The following is a 14,345-nucleotide window of genomic DNA, read 5'->3' as shown; positions in this document are numbered from 1 at the left end:
AGGGGATCCTCAGCGTCCGTGGTTCATGTCCACGGTGCATCTGGGGCCCACGAGGGGCAGGCCAAAGCAGGAGGAAGGCTTGAAAGGGAAGGTCGAGGCACCAGTGTGGTGAGGAAGGAAAAAAAAACGGTGTGGCAGATGTGCCCCCACAGGCAAAAGCGCTTCCAACTACGCCTCTGTGGGGCACAGGGGACCATGGGCATCCCTGTGTAGCACCATGGAGTGGCTAGGGCCAACGGGGTCAGTCCAAAGTGGCAGGAAGTTTTGAAAGAGGAGGTGAAGTCACCTGTGTTCTGGAAAGGAAAAACGAATGGCGAGGCAGATGTCCGCCCTCAACAGGCAAAGTGCCTCCCCACCGTGCATGTGTGGGGCCTAGGGGATCCTGGGCATGCCTGGTTCAGACCCTCAGAGAGACTTGTGCCCAAGGGGTGCATCTGAAAAAAGCTGAAAGGCTTGAAATTCAAGGTTGAATCACCTGAGTGTTGTGGAAGGAAAAATAAATGGCCCGGAATAGGTCCCCCTTAAGGCGAAAGTGCCTCTCAACTGCGTATGCCCGGGGCCCAGGCGATCCTGGGCATCCCTGATTTGTGCCTGCGGAATGTCTCATGCCCACAGTGGGGTTTCCAAATCGGAGGAAGGCTTGAAATAGGAGGTGTAGGTACTTGTGTGGTGTGGAAGAAAAACAAATCAGCGTGGCAGAAGTAGTCCCAGGCGCGAAAGTGCCTCCCAACTGCACATGTGCGTGGCCCAGGTGATGCAGGGCGTCGCTGGTTCATTCCCCCGGAGCATCTCGGGCTCAGGGGTGGCAGCACAAAGTGGCAGGAAGGCTTGAAAGGGGAAGTCGAGGCACCTGTGTGATGTGGAAGGAAAAAAAACACGGCGGAGCAACGTCCCCCCAAAGACGAAAATGTCTCCCAACTGGGCATACGCGAGGCCCAGGGGTTATTGGGAATCTTTATTTCATGCCCATGGAGCATCTCACGCCCACAGAGGGTAGCCCAAAGCGGCAAGAAGACACAGGTGATTCCACCTCCCCTTTCAAGACTTCCTGCCTCCTTGTGCTGACCCCATGGGCCCGAACCACTCCATGGGTGCTAAACAGGCATGCCCAAAGTCCCCTGGGCCCCCTGCATTCACGGTGGGGAGGCACTTTCGCCCTTGGGGGGAACTCTGCCTCGTTGTTTATGTTTTCCTTCCACAACACAGGTGCCTCCACCTCCGCTTTCAAGGCTTCCTGCTACCTTGGACTGGACCCCGTGGGCCCAAGGCACTCCTTGGCCATGGAACTAGGATGCCCAGAGTCCCCTGAGCCCCTTGCATGTGAGATGGGGAGGCACTTTCTCCCGTGTTGGGGGGACCTCTGCCTCACTGTTTGTGTTTCCCTTTCACAACATTGGAGCCTGCACCTCCCATTTCAAGCCTTCCTGCCGCTTTGGGTTTGCACCTGTGGGCCAAAGTTCTCCATGTGTGAGAACCTGGGATGCCCCAGATCCCCAGGGCTCTGCGCATACACGGTTGGGAGGCACTTTGGTCTGTGGAGGGACGTCTGCCGTGCTGTATTTTTTTCCTTCCACACCACAGAGGTGCCTCGACTTCACCTTTCAGGCATTCCTGACGCTTTGGGCTAGCCCCTCTGGCACGAGACCCTTTTTAGGCGTGAACCAGTGATATCCCAGATCCCCTGGGCCACGGACATGCATGGATGGGAGGCATTTTCACCCCTGCTTGTACTTCTGCCAAGCCGTTTTTTTTTTTTTTTTTTCCTTCCACACCACACAGGTGCCCCCACCTCCTATTTCCACACTTCCTCGGATTTAGACAGACACCCGTGGTCCTGAGACACTCCGTAGGCACGAATCAGGGATGCCCAGGATACCCTGGCCCTGCACATGCGCGGTTGAGATGCACTTTCGCCTTTAGTGGGACCTATGCCGTGCCATTTTTTTTTTTTTTTTTTAACCTTCCACAACACTGAAGTGCCTCGACCTCCAATTTCAAGCCTTCCTGCCGCCTTGGGATGCTCCCCATAGGCTCAAGACACTCCGTAGGCAGGAACCAGGGATGTCCAGGGTCCCCTGGGCTGTGCGAATATGCAGTTAAAAGGCATTTTCGGCTTTGGTGGGGACCAATGCCGCTTCATTTATTCTTTCTTCCACAACACACAAGTGCCTCTACCTCCCCTTTCAAATTTCCTGCAGCTTTGGGCTGCCACCGTGGGCCTGAGATGCTCTGGGTGCACGAATCAGGGAGGCCCAGGATGTCGTGGGCCCCCAGCATGCTCGTTTGGGGGGTACTTTCGCCTGGGGGGGACCTCTGCTGTGTCATTCTTTTTCCTTTCACACCACACAGGTGCCTCCACCTCCCCTTTGAAGACTTACTGCCGCTTTGGGCTGCCCCCAGTGGGCCCAAGATGATCGATGGGTGTGAACTAGGGACAGTGCGGATACCCTGGGCCCCATGAAAGCTCGTTTGGAAGGCACTTTCACTCTTGGTGGTCCTCTGCCGCAGCGTTTTTTTTTCCTTTCCACCACACAGGTGCCTCGACCTCCCATTTCAAGCCTTTCTGCCGCTTTGGGCTGCACCCCTTGGGTATAAGATGCTCTGTGGGCATGAACGAGGGATACCCAGGATCCCCTAGGCCCCACTCATGCATGGTTGGGAGGAAGTTTCTCCCGTGGGTTGGACTTCTGACGCGAAGTTTTGTTTGTTTGTTTGTTTGCACACCACACAGGAGCCTCAACCTGTGAAGGAAGTTTCAAGACTTCCTTCCGCTTTGCGCTGCCCGCGTGGGCCTGAGGCACCCTGTACACGTGAACTAGGAAAGCCCATGATCCCCTGGGCCCTATACGTGCCTGGTTGGGAGGGATTTTCGCCCGTGGGGGGACCTCTGATGCGTTATTTTTTTATTCCTTCCCCACCACACAGGTGTCTCAAACTAACTTTTCAAGAATTCCTGCCGCTTTGCACTGCCACCCGTGGGCATGAGATGGTGCGTTGGTGCCAACAAGGGAGGCCCAGGGTCCCTGAAGCCCTGCTCGTGCATGGTTGGGAAGCACTTTCACTTGTGGTGGGGAGCTCTATTACGCCTTAGTTTTTTTCCTTCCTCACCACATATGTGCCTCGACCTGTTTCCAAGACATCCTACCCCTTTGGACTGCCCCCCGTGGGCCCAAGACTATCCGTGAGCATGAATCAGGGATGCCCAGGATCCCCTAGGCCACGTGCAAGCGTGGTGGGGAGGCATTCTCCCCCGTGGAGCAGACGTTTTCCTCGCAATTTGTTTTTTCCCTGTACAACACAGGTGCCTTTACCTCGTCTTTTAAGCCCTCCTACCACCTTGAGCTGGCCCTCGTGGGCCCGAGGCACTTCGTGGGTGTGAACCAGGGACACCCATGGTCCTCTGGGCACCATGCACGCGCGGTTAGGAGGCTCTTTCACCCGTTGGGGGGGACCTCTGTGTTGTCATTTGTGTTTTCCTTCCACAACACAGGTGACTCCACCTCCACTTTGAAGTCTTCCTGCCGCCTTGGGCTGACCCCATGGGCCCAAGCCACTCCATGGGTGCTGCTCAGGGATGCCATGGTCCCCTGTGCCCCACACACACGTGGTTGGAAGGCACTTTATCCCATGGGGGGACATCTGCCCCACTGTTTTTTTTCCTCCGTGGGCGTGAACCAGGGATGCCCAGGATCCCCGTGTCGCCGTGCATGCTCATTTGGGAGGCACTTTCATCCGTTGGGGGACCTCTACCATGCCGTATTTTGTTCCTTCCACATCACACAGGTGACTCGACCTCCCTTTTCAAGATTTCCTGCCGCTTTGGAATGCCCCCCATGGGCCTGAGACACTCTGTAGGTGAGAATAAGGGATGCCCAGGATCCCATTGGCCCTGCTCATTCGCAGTTGAGAGGCAGTTTCTCCCTTGGGGGGGGTCTTCTGAAGTGCCATTTTTTTTTCCACACCACACATTTTCCTCGACCTCCCCTTTCAAGAATTCCTGCCACTTTTGGCTGCCCCCTATGGGCCCGAGACTCTGTGTCGGTGTGAAACGGGATATCCAGGATTTGCCTCGGACTTGTGTGTGCACGACTGGGAGGCACTTTTGCCCGTGGTTGGGACCTCTGTCGCGAAGTACTTTTTTCCTTACTCACCACACAGGTGCCTCAACCTCACTTCCAAGCCTTCCTGCTACTATTGGCTGCTCCCTGTGAGCCTCAGAATCTGCGTCCTATGAACCTGGGACGCCCAGGATCCCCTGGGCCTGTCGCAAGTGCGGTTGGGAGGCACTTTTGCTGTGGGAGGGGGATGTCGGCCGTGCTGTTTGTCTTTCCTTTCACCACCACACAAGTGCCTCAACCTCCACTTTCAAGCATTTCTGCCACTTTGGTCTGTGCCTTGTGGGCTTGAGACACCTGTGGGTGCGAAACAGGGAATCCCAGGATTCCCTGGGCCCTGCTTTTGTGTGGTTGGGGGGCACTTTCGCCTGTTGGGGGATGTCGGCAGCACCGTACTTTTTTCCTTGCACACCACACAAGTGCCTCGACTTCCCCTTTCAAGACTTCCTGCCCCTTTGGGCTGCCCACATGGGCCCGAGACGTTACTTGGGCATGAAGCAGTGATGCACCGGATCCCATGGGCCATGCATATATGCGGTTGGGAGACAGTTTCGCACCTTGGGTAACACTGCCATGCCGTTTTTTTTCCTTCCACATGACACAGGTGCCTCGACCTCCCCTTTCAAGCCTTCCTGATGCTTTGAGTTGCCCCACGTTGGCACTAGACGCTCTCTGGGCATGAACTGGGGACACCCAGGAGCCCCTCCACCCTGCGCATGTGCATTGGGGAGCCACTATCGCCCCCGTGGGGTGGGACCTATGCATTGCCATTTGTTTTTTCCTTCCACAGCACAGGTGCCTACACCTCCTCTTTCAAGCCTTCCTCCCACCTTGGGCTGGCCGCTGAAGGCCCGAGACCCTCTCTGCGTGTGAAACAAGGAACCACAGGATACGCTGGGCCCCACGCATGCGAGGTTGGGTGGCTATTTCTCCCGTTGTGGGGGAACTATGATTCGCCATTTATGTTTTTCTTCCACAACACAGGTAACTCCATCTCACCTTTGAAGACTTCCTGCCTCCTTGTGGTGACCCTGTGGGCCCGAGCCACTCCGTGGGTGCTAACCAGTGATGCCCAAACTCCCTTGGGCCCCATGCATGCGCTGTGGGGAGGCACTTTCGCCCATGGGTGGGGACCTCTGCCTCTCCATTTGTTTTCCTTCCACAACACAGGTGGTTCCACCTACCATTTGAAGGCTTCCTGCCGCCTTTGGTAGGACCACGCAGGCCCGAGGCACTCCTTGGGCATGGAACAGGGACACCCAGATTCCCCTGGGTCCCATTCATGCACAGTTGGTTGGCATTTTCGCCCATGTTTGGGGGAAAATTGCCTTCCCGTTTGTTTTCCTTTCTCAACTCTGGAGCCTGCACCTCCCCATTCAACACTTCCCACCGCCTGGGGCTAACTGCTGTGGACCGAAGCACTCCGTGTGTGAGAACCTGGGAATCCCAGGATCCCCACGGCTCCAGGCATGTGCTGTTGGGAAGCACTTTCGTCTGTTGGGTGATGTCTGCCGCGCCGTATTTTTTTCTTTCCACACCACACAGGAGCCACTACTTCCCCTTTCAAGCATTCCTGCCGCTTTGGGCTGCCCCCTCTGGCACGAGACGCTTTGTGGGCATGAACCAGTGATGCCCCAGATACTCTGAGCCAAGCACCTGCATGGCTGGGAGGCATTTTCTCCCCTGGGGGTACTTTTGCCACACCGTTTTTTTCTCTTCCACACCACTCTGGTGCCCCCATCTCCTATTTCAAGACTTCCTCCGATTTTGACAGCCCACTGTGGGCCCGAGACACTCCATGGCCATGAAACAGGGATGCCCAGGATCCCTTGTGCCTCGCACATGTGCGGTTGGGAGGCACCTTCGCCCTTGGGGGGGACCTCTGCCACGCCGTATTTTGTTCCTTCCACCCCACACGGATGACTCGACCTCCCATTTCAAGCCTTCCAGCTGCTTTGGGTGTCTCCCCTTGGGCCTGAGACACCTTGTTGGAGGAAACCACAGATGCCCAGGTTCCCCTGGGCCCCAGGCATGTGCAATTGCTATGGATTTTGGCCCGTTGTGGGGGACCTCGGCTGCACAGTTTTTTCGTCCTCCCGCGGAACACAGGTGCCTCAACCTCCCGTTTCAAGCCTTCTTGCCGCTTTAGGCTGCCCCCTTGTGGGCCCAAGGCACTCCAGTGGCATGAACCAGTGGCGCCTAGGATCCTCTGGGCCCTGTGCATGCACGGTTTGGAGGCACTTTCTTCCGTGGGGAGCCTTTGCCGTGCCATTTTTTTTCCTTCCACACCAAGCAGGTGACTCTACCTCCCTTTTCAAGCCTTCCTGTCGCTTTGGGCTGCTCCCCGTGGGCCTGAAACCCTCCATGGGCATGAAGCAGGGATGTCCATGTTCTGCTGGATCCCATGCATGTGTGGTTGAGAGGCACTTTCGTCTTAGGGGGAACCTCTGCCACGCCATTTTCTTTTCATTCCACAACAAACATTTGCCTCGACTTCCCCTTTCAAGCCTTACTTGTGCTTTGATCTGCCCTCTGTGAGCCTAAGACACTCTGTGAATGCGAAGCAGGGACATGCAAGATCCCCTGGGACCCTGGCATGAGCGATTGGGAGGCACTTTCCCCTTTGGGGGGACCTCTGCCATGCCATGTTTTTCTTTTTCTTCCACACCACACAGGTGCCTCAATCTCCCCATTCAAGACTTCCTGCTGCTTTGGGCTGCCCCCTTTTGGCCTGATATGCTTTGTGGGCACGAATCAGGAAAGTCCAGGATCCCCAGACTTGCGGGCATGCGTGGTTGGAGACACTTTCGCACCTTGTTGGACCTTTGCTGTGCCAATATTTTTTCCTTCCACACCACACAGATGCCTCGGCTTCCCCTTTCAACCCTTACTGCCACTTTGAGTTGCACCCCGTGGACCTACGACGCTCTCTGGGCGTGAAGCAAGGATGCCCAGAATTCCCTGCACCTCTGGCATGCCCAGTTGGCAGGCACTTTCACCCGTGGGGGGACATCTGCCGCACCATTTTTTTTTTCCTTTCACACCACATAAGTGTCTCATCCTCCCATTACAAGCTTTCCTGCCGCTTTGGGCTGCCACCCATGAGCCCAAGATGCTCCAAGGGCAAAAATCAGGGACCAGGAACCCCTGGGTCCCGCACATCTGCCATTGGGAGCACTTTCCCTCATGGGGGGCACCTCTGGCGCACTGTTTTTTTTTTTTTTTATTCCATACCTCTCAGGTGCCTCGACTTTTTCTTTCAAGGCTTATTTATGCTTTTATCTCCCCACATGAGCCTGAGACACTCCGAGAAAGTGAAGTAGGGACACGCAGGATTCCCTGGGTCCCACAAATGAGTGGTTGGGAGGAACTTTCTCCCGTGTGGGGACCTCTGCCACAGCATTTTTTTTTTCCTTTCACACCACACAAGTACCTCGACCTCCCCTTTCAAGGATTCTTGCCGCTTTGGGCTGCCCTCCGTGGAGCCAAGAAACTGCATGCAAGAAAAAGGGATGCCCAGGATTCCCTGGGCCACACACTTGCGCGGTTGGGGGCCTATTTCGCCCATGGGGAGGACCTCTGCTATGCCTTTTTTCTTCCTTCCACGCCATACAGTTTCCTCGACCTCTAATTTGAAGGCTTCCTGCTGCTTTGGGCTTCTCCCCATTTCCCCAAGACACTCCTTGTGTGTCAAACAGGGACGCCCACGATCCCCAGGGCCCCTTGTATGCGCTTTTAGGAGGCACTTTCGCCTTCAGGGAGGACGTATGCCACGCCATTTTTTTTTCCACAACACTAAGGTCCCTCGACCTCCAATTTCAAGCAATACTGCTGCCTTGGGCTGCCCCCTGTGGGCCCGAGATGCTCTGTAGGCACGAAGCAGGGAAGCCCAGGATCTCCTAGGCCCCGTGCATGCAGGGGTGAGAGGCACATTCGCATTTGGGGGTACTATGCCGCGTCACTTTTTTTCCTTCGACAACACACAAGTGTCTTGAAGACCTCCCTTTCAAACCTTCCTGCCGCTTTGGCAGCCCCCCGTGGGTCTGAGATGCTCTGGGTACACAAACCAGAGGGTCTCAGGATTCCCTGGGCCCTGCACATGTGCCGTTGTGAGGCACTTTCGCCCATAGGGGGACATCTGCCAACCCACTTTTTTTTCCTTCCTCACCACACCAGTGACTCAACCTTCCCTTTCAAGCCTTCCTGTCACTTTGGGCTGCCCCCCATGACCCCAAGACAGTCCGTGGGTGTGAACTAGGGATGCCAAGGATCCCCTTGGCCCCACGCATGCTTGTTTGGGAGGCACTTTCTCCTGTGGGGGGACCTCTGCCGTGACATTTTTTTCCACCACATAGGTGCCTTGACCTCTCCTTTCACGCCTTCTTGCAATTTTGGGCCGACCCCATCGGGATAAGATGATCTCTGGGCACGAATCAGGGCTGCCCAAGATCCACTGCACCCTGTAGGCTGGAGACTCTGAATGGGCGAGAACAAGGGATGCCCAGAATTCCCTGGGCCCCACGATGCACGTCTGGGAGGCACTTTTTCCTGTTGAGGGAACTTAGCTGCGCTGTTTTTTGTTCTTTCACCACCACACAAATGCCTGGATGTCTGCTGCTCCGCCATTTTTTTTCTTCCTCACCACACAGGTGCCTCAACCTCCCTTTTCAAGCCTTCTGGCCGCTTTGGGCTGCCCCCTGTGGACCCGAGGGGCTCCTTGGACATGAAAGGAAGATGCCCAGGACCCCCTGGGCCCCACATTTTGCGTTTGGAAGGCACTTTCGCCTGTGGGAGGACGTGTGCCACACTGTATTTTTTTCCTTCCACACCACATAGGTGCCTCTATTTCCCCTTTCAATACTTCCTGCCACTTTGGGCTACCTCTGTGGCCCTGAGATGCTCTGTGGGTGTGAAACAGGGATGTCCAGTATACCCTGGGACCCATGCATGCACGGTTGGAAGCACTTTTGCCCATGCGAAGGACCTCTCGCGTGCAGTTTTTTTATCCTTCCACACCACACAGGTGCTTCTACCTCACCTTTCAAGCCTTCCTGCCACCTGGAGCTGTCCCCCGTGGGCCCGAGACACTCCTTGGGCCCGAACCAGGGATGCCTACAATTGCCAGGTGCAGTGAATGCGTGGTTGGGAGGCACTTTCGCCATTGGGGGGGACCTCCTCTGAGCTGTGTTTTTTTCCTTTCAAACAACAAAGGTGCCTCCACCTCCCCTTTCAAGCTTACCTGCCGCCTTGTACTATCCCACTTGGGCCTGAAACCCTTCGTGGGCTTGAACCACCGAAGTCCAGGATCCCCAGGGCCCTCTGTGTGCATGCTCTGGATGCAGTTTCGCCCTTTGGGGGAAACTCTGTCTCGCCATATTTTTTCCTTCCTCACCAAACAGGTGCCTCGACCTCACTTTCCAAGACTTCCTGTCACTATGGGCTATCCCCCACGGGCCCAAAACTCTCCATGTGCATGAACTGTGGATGTCCAGGATTTCCTCAGCCCTGTGCATGTACGTTGGTGAGGCACTTTCACCCATGGGGGTACCTCTGCCTCACCGTTTTGTTTTTTTTTAACCTCCACAACACAGGTGTCTTCACCTCCTCTTTCAAGTCTTCCTGCCACCTTGGGCTGGACCCGTGTGCCCGATATCCTCTGGGGGTGTGAACTGGGGACCCCCAGGGTCTCCTGTGCCTCATGCACGCATGGTGGGGAGTCTCTTTCACCCTTTGGTGGGCACTGATTCATGATTTGTGTTTTTCTTCCATAACACAGGTGACTCCACTTCCCCTTTCAAGATTTCTTGCCACCTTGGGTTGACTCCGTGGGCCAGAGACACTGCATGGGTCCTATCCAGGGATGCCCATGGTCCCCTGTGCCCCACACACGTGCTGTTGTGAGACACTTTTGCCCGCGGGTGGCATCTGCTGCATAGTTTTTTTCCCTTCCTCAACACATAAGTGCCTCGACCTACACTTTCAAACCTTCCTGCCGGTTTGGGCTGCACCGCTTTGGCCTGAGACCTCCAAGGGCATGAACCAGAGAAGTCCAGGAAACCACACATGCACAGTTGGAGGCACTTGCCCTCCTGGGCCGACCTCTGCCGCGCCATTTTTTTTTCTTTCCATCACACAGGTGTCTTGACTTCCCCATTCAATGTTTTCTGCCTCTTTGGGCTGCCACCTGTGGGGATGAGATGCACTTTGGGCATGAAACAGGGACGCTAGAATCCCCTGCACCCAGCACATGCATGGCTGGTTGGCACTTTCACCCGTAGGGGGATCTCTGCCACGCCGTATTTTGCTCCTTCCCCACCACACAGATACCTCAACCACCCCATTCAATCCTTCCTGACGCTTTGGGTTGTCCCTTGTGTTCCCGAGATGCTCCAAGGACACGAATCAGAGAAGACTAGGATTCTCTGAGACCTGCGCATGTGCGGTTGGGAGGCATTTTTGCCTGTGTGGAGACTTCAGCCACGCCGTTTTTTTCCTTTCACCACCACACAAGTGCCTCGATCTCTGCTTTCAAGACTTCTTGCCAGTTTGGCCTATCCGCAGTGGACTTGAGACGCTCTGTCAGCGTGAAACAGGGACACCTAGGATCCCATCGGCACCATGCATGCTCAGTTGGGAGGCATGTTCGCCCATGGGCGGGACCTCTGCTGCTCCATTTTCTTTTCCTTCCTCACCACACAGGTGACGCGACCTCCCCTTTCAAGCCTTCCTGCCACTTTGCGCTGCCCTGCGTGGGCCCATGAAACTCCATGAGAATGAAAAAGGGACTATGAGGATCCCTTGGGCCATGCACATGCACGATTGGGAGACACTTTGCCCATGTGGTGACTACTGCCGTGCCATTTTTTTTCCTTAAACACCACACGGGTGCCTCGACCTCCCCTTTCAAACCTTCCTGCCACTTTGGGTTGCCCCCGTAAGCCTGAGATGCTCTGTGGTCATGAACCAGGGATGCCCAGTATTCCCTGGGACCCACGCATACTTGGTTGGGAGTCACTTTTGCCTGGGGGGGAGGTGACCTCGGCAATGACGTTTTTTTTTTCCTTCCACACCACACAGGTGACTTGACCTCCCCTTACAAGCATTCCTGCTGCTTTCAGCTGCACCCCGTGGGCCTGAGACACTCTGTGGGTGTGAAGCAGGGACACCCAGGATCCCCAGGGCCATGCGCATGAGCAGTTGGATGGCACTTTTGCCCCTTAGGGGACCTCGTCCTTGCCGTTTTTTGTTTCTTTTCCACCACACAGGTGCGTCGACCTCCCAATTCAAGACTACCTGCTGCTTTAGGTTGCCTCCTGTGGGCCTGAAATGATGGGTGTAAAACAGGGATGTCCATGTTCTCCTGGGCTTCATGCATGCAAGTTTTAGAGCCACTTTCCTCTTTGGGGGTGATCTCTGCCATACAATTATGTTTTCCTTCCACAACTAACAGGTTCCTCGACCTCCCATTTCAAGCCTTCCTGCCCCTTTTAGCTGCCCCCCGTGGGCCCAACACACTCTGTGTGCAAGAACCAGAGATGCCTAGGATCCCATGGGAACCTCACATGCACAGTTGGGAGGCACTTTTGCCCTTGGGGGAAACCTCTGCCAAAGCAGGTTTTTTCCTTTCAAACCACAAAATGCCTCGACCTCCATTTTCAAGACTACAGGCAACTTTGCATTGCCTCCCTTGGGCCCTAGATGCTCCATGGGCACGAGTCAGGGAACATCAAGATCCTCTAGGTCCCGCGCATGTGTGGTTGTTGGGCACTTTTTCCTGTGGGGGAACCACAGCCCCGACATTTTTTTTTTCTCTTCTGCCCCACACAGGTACCTCGACGTCCTTTTTCAAGCCTCCCTGCTTCTTTGGGTTTCTGCCCGTGGGCCTGAGACACCCTTTGGGAGCAAACCACAGGCGTCTATGATCCCCTGGGCTGCAGGCAGGTGCAGTTGGGAGGGACTTTGACCCGCGTGGGGGACCTCGGCAGCGCCGCTTTTTTGTCCTTCCACAAAACACAGGTGCCTCAACCTCCACTTTCAAGCCTTCCTGCAGCTTTGGGCTGCCCCCTGTGGGCCTGAAATGAGCCTTGGGTGGGAAACATGGATGATCAGGGTCTCCTGGGCCCTGCGCATGCACGGTTTGGAGGTACTTTCTTCCATAGGGGGGACCTCTGCTGTGCCTTTTTTTTTCTTCCACACCACACAGTTGACTCGACCTCCCATTTCAAGACTTCCTGCCGCTTTGGGCTGACCCCAGTGGTCCCGAGATGCTCTGTGCACAAGAAGCAGGGATACCTAGGATCCCCTGGGACCCTCCCATGCGAGATTGGCAGGGAATTTCACCTTTGGGGTGGACCTCTGCCGCGCCATGTTTTTTTTCTTCCACACCATACAGGTGCCTTGACCTCCCCATTCAAACCTTCCTGCCGCTTTGGGTTGCAGCCCGTTCGCCCGAGATGCTCCATGGGCGTGAAACACAGATACCCAGGAAATAGCGCATGCATGGTTGGAAGGCACTTGCGCCTATGGGGGGACATCTGTCACGCCGTTTTTTTTTTTTTTCCCCTTTCCACCACAAAAGTGCCTTGACATCCCCTGTCAAGACTTCCTGCCACTTTGGGCTGCCACCCATGGGGATGAGATGCTCTTTGGGCACGTAAAAGGGACTCTGAATATGCCCTGCTTCCCACCCATGCGTGGTTGGGCGACACTTTCATCCGTGGAGGGGATCTCTGCCATGCCGTATTTTGCTCCTTCCACACCACACAGAAGCCTCGTCCTCCCCATTCAATCCTTCCTGCTGCTTTGGGTTGCCCCCTGTGTGCCCGAGATGCTCCGTGGATGTGAACCACAGATGCCTAAGATTCTCTGGGACCTGCACATGCGTGGCTGGGAGGCATTTTCCCCCGTGGGGTGACCTCGGCCGTACCATTTCTTTTTTCCTTCCCCCAGTGGGCTGGAGATGCTCCATGGGCTTGAACCTGAGATGTCCAGGAACCTCTTGGACGCAGCATGCTCGTTTATGAGACACTTTGGCCCATGGAGAGACCTCTGCCGTACCTTTATTTTTTTTCCTTTCGTCCACACAGGTGCATCGACCTCACCTTTCAAGACTTCCTGCTGCTTTGGGCTGCCCCCTGTCGGGATGAGACCCTCTGTGTGCATGAAACAGGGACGCCCAGGATCCCCTCTGTCCCACACATGTGAGGTTTGGAGGCACTTTCACCCATCGGGAGATCTCTACCATACCATATTTTGTTCCCTCCACACCACACAGGTGCCTCTACCTCCCTTTTCAAGCCTTCCTGCCGCTTTGAGCTGCCCCACGTTGGCCTGAGATGCTCTGTGGGCGTGGACCAGGTACACCCAGGATCCGCTTACCCCGCGCTTGCACGGTGGGTAAGCACTTTTGCCTGTGTGGTGGGAGGGACGTCTGCCTCACTGTTTGTGTTTTCCTTTCACAACACTGGAGCCTGCACCTACCTTTTCAAGCCTTCCTGTCACCTTGGGCTGGCCCTGTGGCCGAGGCGATCAGTGGGCGAGAACCTGGTACACCCAGGATCCCCAGGACTCTGCATGTGGGGTTGGGAGGTACTTTTGCCCGTGGGGACCTCTGCTGTGCCTTTTTTTTTTTTCCTCCTCACCACACAGGTGCTTCGAACTCCCCTTTCAAGCGTTCCTACCGCTTTGGGCTGCCCCCTGTGTGCCCAAGACGCTGTGTGGGCATGAACCAAAGATGCCCACGAACACCTGGGCCCCGCATATGCGCGGTTGGGAGGCACTTTCGTCTGTGTGGGGACGTCTACCATGCCGTATTTTTTTTCCTTCCACACCAAACAAGTGCCTTGACTTCCCCTTTCAAGCCTTCCTGCCACTTTGGGCTGCCACCTCTGGGTCCGAGATGCTCTGTGGGAAAGAATGAGTGATTCCCCGGATCCCGTGGGCCACGCACATGTGCTGTTGGAAGGAACTTTCTCCCCTGCGGGTTCTTCTGCCACACTGTTTTTTTTTTTCATTCCACACCACACTGGTGCCTTCACCTCCTATTTCAAGCCTCCCTCCGATTTGGACAATCCTCCGTGGGCCCGAGACACTCCGCAGGCATGAACCAGCGATGCCCATGATCCCCTGGGACCCACACAAGCGTGGTTGAGCGGCACTTTCACCTTAAGGGGGACCAATGCCTCGCCATTTTTTTTCCTTCCATAACAGGTGATTCAACGTCAAATTTCA

Source organism: Pongo abelii, chromosome 17 (genome assembly GCF_028885655.2).
Source record: "Pongo abelii isolate AG06213 chromosome 17, NHGRI_mPonAbe1-v2.0_pri, whole genome shotgun sequence".
NCBI classification, from domain to species: Eukaryota; Metazoa; Chordata; class Mammalia; order Primates; family Hominidae; genus Pongo; species Pongo abelii.
This window is presented reverse-complemented; position numbering follows the sequence as displayed.